The sequence below is a fragment of the Tenrec ecaudatus genome, chromosome 14 (genome assembly GCF_050624435.1).
Source record: "Tenrec ecaudatus isolate mTenEca1 chromosome 14, mTenEca1.hap1, whole genome shotgun sequence".
Lineage (NCBI taxonomy): Eukaryota > Metazoa > Chordata > Mammalia > Afrosoricida > Tenrecidae > Tenrec > Tenrec ecaudatus.
The window spans coordinates 26,597,501-26,602,932 of NC_134543.1; positions in this window are offsets into that span (position 1 = coordinate 26,597,501).

The following is a 5,432-nucleotide window of genomic DNA, read 5'->3' on the forward strand; positions in this document are numbered from 1 at the left end:
TCAATAAGGACCATCATGCTAAACTTAGGAAATATTGAAGCTGGCAGTGATTTCATTTTACTGGTTCCTTCAATCAACTCCCATGGAAACCGAATTCAAGGAATCAAATGATGCATTGCATTAGGTAAATCTGCTGGAGAGACTTCTTTAAAGTTGTTCAAAAGCAAAGGTTTCACAGGGGAGAAGGAAGGTGCACCCGCCCGGGGCCATAGCATTTCCAACTGACTCATGGGCATGCAGAAGGTTGACAGGGAATAAAAGAGACTCAAGAAAAATTGATGCCTTTGAATTGTATTGATAAAGAATATGGAATATGCCAAGGAATGCCAGAGGAATGTGCGAATCTGTCCTGGAGGAAGGACCTCCAGATGAGATGTACTACTGATCTAACACAAAAATCAAGAGCAACAAGAAATGGAATAGACTCACTTGAAAGAATAGGGTCTGGGGAAAGTCTGATGTAATCACGGTGACAATGAGACAAAGAGATTAAAGCAACTAAGGGACAGTAGGTGCAAAGGTCAATGCTCATCAGACAAAAGGATCATTGGTGCCTCGTAGGTTCAGAAAACAGAATCAAGAAATATTCTGAAATACAATACAGGACATTTCCAATGGCATGAAGGCAGCAGCAGCAGCCAAACAAGACAGTGCGCCCTGTATACGATGAGTAATTTCTATAAGATGATAGACTTCAAGATAGAGCCTACAGACTTTAGTGACTGTCAAGGGCCAGAGGGCAACGGAGGGAAGAGAAAGGAGCAGAGCAGATGAGGACGGATCTTAGCTTTGGTGTGACGGATGGCATAACCCCCCAGCGGGAAGCATGCCCCAGGAGCCAGTACAGGGTAAATTTTAAGGGAGATTGGTGGTACAATGTTGATGACCTGAAACGTAACCTCATTTACAATTTCTGAGTCGGAAGAAACGATAGAGCCTAGTTAAGCTGCTGCACCCCAAAGCTAAGTAAGAATCAGAACAAATAAGGACACTCATCAAGACACAGTTTCTGAAGTTATCAGACCTCCATGACCAAGAAGGAAGCAGACCAAGCAAGCAGGCACATGTCACTCAGCTTCTGATCTCTCAGTCACATTCTGAAGACAATGAGATTATGTCCACAGAGGTCTGAGGGAGATCAATTCTGACAGAACTATAAACTGTCAGAGTTGTGCAGACGCCAGGCCACGCTCAGATGTTCTCAAATGTGACAGAACACAGGGCATATTGCCCTCCTTCACCTTGTTTACAAACAGCTCACTGAGACAAGGCAAGAAGAGCAGGGCAACGCGTGCCTTAGGAAACGCGGAAGAAGATCCTCTACCTGCGGCTTGGGCTCCTTGGACCAGAAGTCCATATGGAGATGTTACCTTGGCTCGGATGCAAAGGAAAGCCATGGACTCTGTGCCTTGTCTTCTAGGCAAGGGGTGCCGAAGCCCCAGTTCACTCCTAACAGAGAGGCTGCCTGTCGTGTGGAAGCCAAGTGAGAAATTGCTACCAAACCCCTTCCTTGACGGTCCTCGGGCATCCTGCTCATTCTAACAGGAAATAAAGCAAAATGAACTTGTCGGAGCTCACTCTGGACCCACAATTTCTTCCCTAAAGAATGTCCTTAAAATCCTAGTGTACCTTTCACGTGTGGGAACAACGGCAATGCAAATAGGCTGTTCTGGCAGTCAGTAGATGGCCAGCCTTAGCTCTGGACCCAGGACCTTCCAGACAACCAGAGGTCCCCCACAGCAGACGCAGGGTGGCTGGAAAGATCTGGATATTGTATCTAAGCTCCTAAAGAAATTTCCATTTCACAGCAAAACGAAAGGTTTACTTGTTTAAAGTTACAGAGATGATTCGTGAAAACAAGAAATGTCATTTGGTGGTCGGAGGGACATGCTACCACATGAGACGGCTGAGAAAGGAGTTAAGAATATTAAGGACAGTGGCCTAAATCATTTATTCTCAACAGCAAAGGATATTGCCCCCAACAGGGTAAAAATTAGTTGTGTTATTCCAATTCCACGGGCTCTTAAAAGCTTGTGCGCAGCCATCTAAAGTTCAGCTATGGGTCTTTTCCTGTCCAAAGAAAAGTAGAGTGTGGAAAACACATGGAAACAATCAGTCCTTTGGCGTAACAGACCCCATACACATTAGCCTCTGTGACCCTGAGACCAGGTGGAGTAGATGGTGCCCAGCTGCCAGTAACAACCCTCCTGAAAAAGGATCACAATAGAGGACTCAGGACAGAGTGGGAGAAAACAATGGAGCAGAACTCAAAATCGGAAGAGACCAGTTGGATAACCACGCGATTGTGATCCTGGGTCACCTTCAGGTCTGGAACTGAGCTCCGCCTTGTGTTAGAAGAATCCACCACTTAAAATGCAAAAGGGCAGCATCCACGCATGGACAAAGAGGCTAGGGGGAAACACAGGAGGAAGGAGAGGAGAGAGGAGTGTGATGGGTGAAATGACACAAAATGTGTCTAAACTGCTGAATGTAAAACTGATTAACTGCTTTGTAAACCTTCAGCTTATTTGCACCATGTTTTGTTTCATTTAAATTTTAGAAAAAGTATTGCACACTGTGGAAGAATAGGAAGGCATCCCAAGTTGGCACGGCAGGCACAGGTCCCCAGCGTGCACCCTTAAAGTGCAACAAACCTATCACTTAAATCCCCCTTGGAGGCAGCCACTGGCTTTCTGCCTAAGGGGAAGCAAGAGGCGGGTCCTAATGAGAATGACGCGTCGCACAGTTCTGAGGACTAGAGATTTGGCACCGGATGGTCTGAACTGTATGTAACCTTTCTGCCCCTCGCTGTGTGGCTTGAGCCAAGTTCTCCTGGCTGTTCCTCTATCTCTGCATCTATTAAGTGAGGCTGGAGAGGCTACCAACTTCACAAAACCATTATGAGGACTACGCTTGAACCCCTGCAGTGCACGTACGAAAGGGCACAGTATAAGTCAACAGTCAATAACATGCTCCCCTCTGACACTCACCCTGGGAAAGAGAAATCCAAGCACGCCTGCACCCACATGCCACCCCGGGCAAGCAAGGCTCACTTCAAATTCTCCTAGGGCTGCCGTAACTAAGTACCACGATGGGGGAGAAGTGGCGGTTTAAGCACAGAAATGTATTTTCTTTCCACAGATTTGGAGGTAGAAGTCCGGATTCAGGGCCTCGGCAGGTCAGTATGAGGGGAAGACCCTTGTTTGTCTTGGTCAGCTTCTGGTGCACCCAGACATTTCTTGGCATCTCTTGGTTCCTGACCTTGTCAGGGATGGGAACCTTTTCCTGCCAAGGGCCATTTGGCTATTTAGAACCTCATTCATGGGCTGTAGGGGTCAAACATTTAATTAACTCCCCCCAAACGTGATGGCTGGAACCGCTTCGCTTTGGTGAGGCATGTGACAGTATTAGCTGGCTGGGTTAGGCAGGGTTCTCTAGGGAAATGAAACCAGGACACGCATGATTATATCTCTGGACAGGTCTGTACAGCATGCGGGAATATAACAGCTAATTAGTCCACACAGCAGTACAGAGTTCAGTTCAATTCACTCCCATGGAACTCACATGATCTGCCAGGTCCAAGGTCCAGGAAGCAGACAGCTGAGTCTTCCCTTGAGCAACGCAGGCAGAGTCCACCCACAAGCAGCAAACAGCAGGGCGAGTCACCAGCAGTCAGCAGCTCAGGAGCTTAGCGAATCAGCTCCAGTGGGATATCGAACTCAAGCAATGCAAGATAACAGGATCCAACAGCCTCAAGCTCAAGCGATGTGCACACCCACAGCATGACAAAGCCGCTCTTGAAATAACCTCAAGCTCTAGCAACAGGATCCACTGGTTGGCTTGTCCCACAAGTAGTGTAGCTCACAAGTTGAGGCAGGGGAACTAGCTAAAGCAGCTGCACTCTGGTCCGATCACCAGAGAGCAAGAAAAAGAGGGGCGTACCTTGCCGATCCATTTATCTCTTTGCCCTCCAATCAAACTGCGATCTGACTAATCCCACATGTTCCTAGTGGCCAGGTTAGCACAATCAACCTACGAATCACACTGGTCTTAATGCTGTTCCACACGTGTTTGTAGTTAGATCTTCACATGTGTCTTCCACTGGCCTGTGGCTCCGTGCCGGCTCTCCCCTTTTAGAAGACACCATTCAACAAAGATCAGAACCTATCCTACTCTAGGATGACCTGAGAATTAGCCTAACTGATTACATCTGCCACGAAAGGCTTCCTTTCCAAACTAGGCCGCATTCACCAGCACAGGTGTGAGGCTTTTAACGTTTCTTCTGAAAGAATACGTTTCAACCCATAATAATTCCCTCTTGTGAAATCCTCTGGTAGAAAGGGCTTCCAGCAGCAGTTCTCAACCTGTAGGTCATGATCCCTTTGGGGGCCAAAGGACCCTTTCACAGGAGTCACCTAAGACCATCAGAAAACACATATTTCCGATGGTCTTAGGAACCGAGACACCACTCCTCTATCCGTCTCCAGGTGGGTCTGCCCGCATGCAGATATGCTGATCTAGTGAGAAAGAAGCTATCTCAACCCTTTTAGTGATGTTGGCTTTTTAAGCATACTGTTGCAAACTGTAGCAATGAGTTTACTGTGGTTATAGTAACACTGTTACCCATGCTACACCATGCTTCAAGACAAAATTTCATTTATTTGTAATTAGAAATAAATATTTCACAGTATATAATTGTTTTGTGATTAATTACTATGCTTTAATTATGTTTAATTTTAACAATGAAAATACATGTTGCATAGCAGATATTTATTTTACAATTTATAACAGTAGCAAAATCACGGCTACGAAAATAATGTGATGGTTGGGGGTCACCACCACATGAGGAACTGTCTGAAAGGGCTGCGGCCTGAGGAAGGTGCAGAACCACTGGCTTATAGGGAACTGGGACTGCTCCCAGAGTTGCTAAGAGCCCTGATGCCCCAGCCCTGGGAGGCAGCCGCGTCAGGGCCCAAGGCCCATGCCTCTCTCTTGAGGACTTCATTGACTATAAAGGATGTAGCAGGCAACATCTGTATTTACTAGAGTAGTGTCTCCTACAGAGTCCCGCTCCTATGCTGTCTCATCTGATCACCGTGGTGGAGAGGAAGGTCTAGGTAGCTCCATTTTGCTGATGAAGAAAGTAAAACTCAGTGACAAGTGACTTTCTCAACCTCACAGAGACGGAACCAGAGGAGCTGGAATGCAAATCCATTCTTCTGCCTCCAAACCAATGACCTCTCCCCCTGCCCCTCCTCCACCCCTCCCTTTGTCTCTCCTGTGTGCATGCATGTGTGCATGCGTGTGTGTGTGTGTGTGTGTGTTTTTGTTTCTCTTTCACCTCTTTTTGTCATCTTCGGATCTTACCATCTTATTACTTTTTACCCAGCTCAGAGCTCAGATTTCCCCTCATCCATCCAAATCCAAAGAGG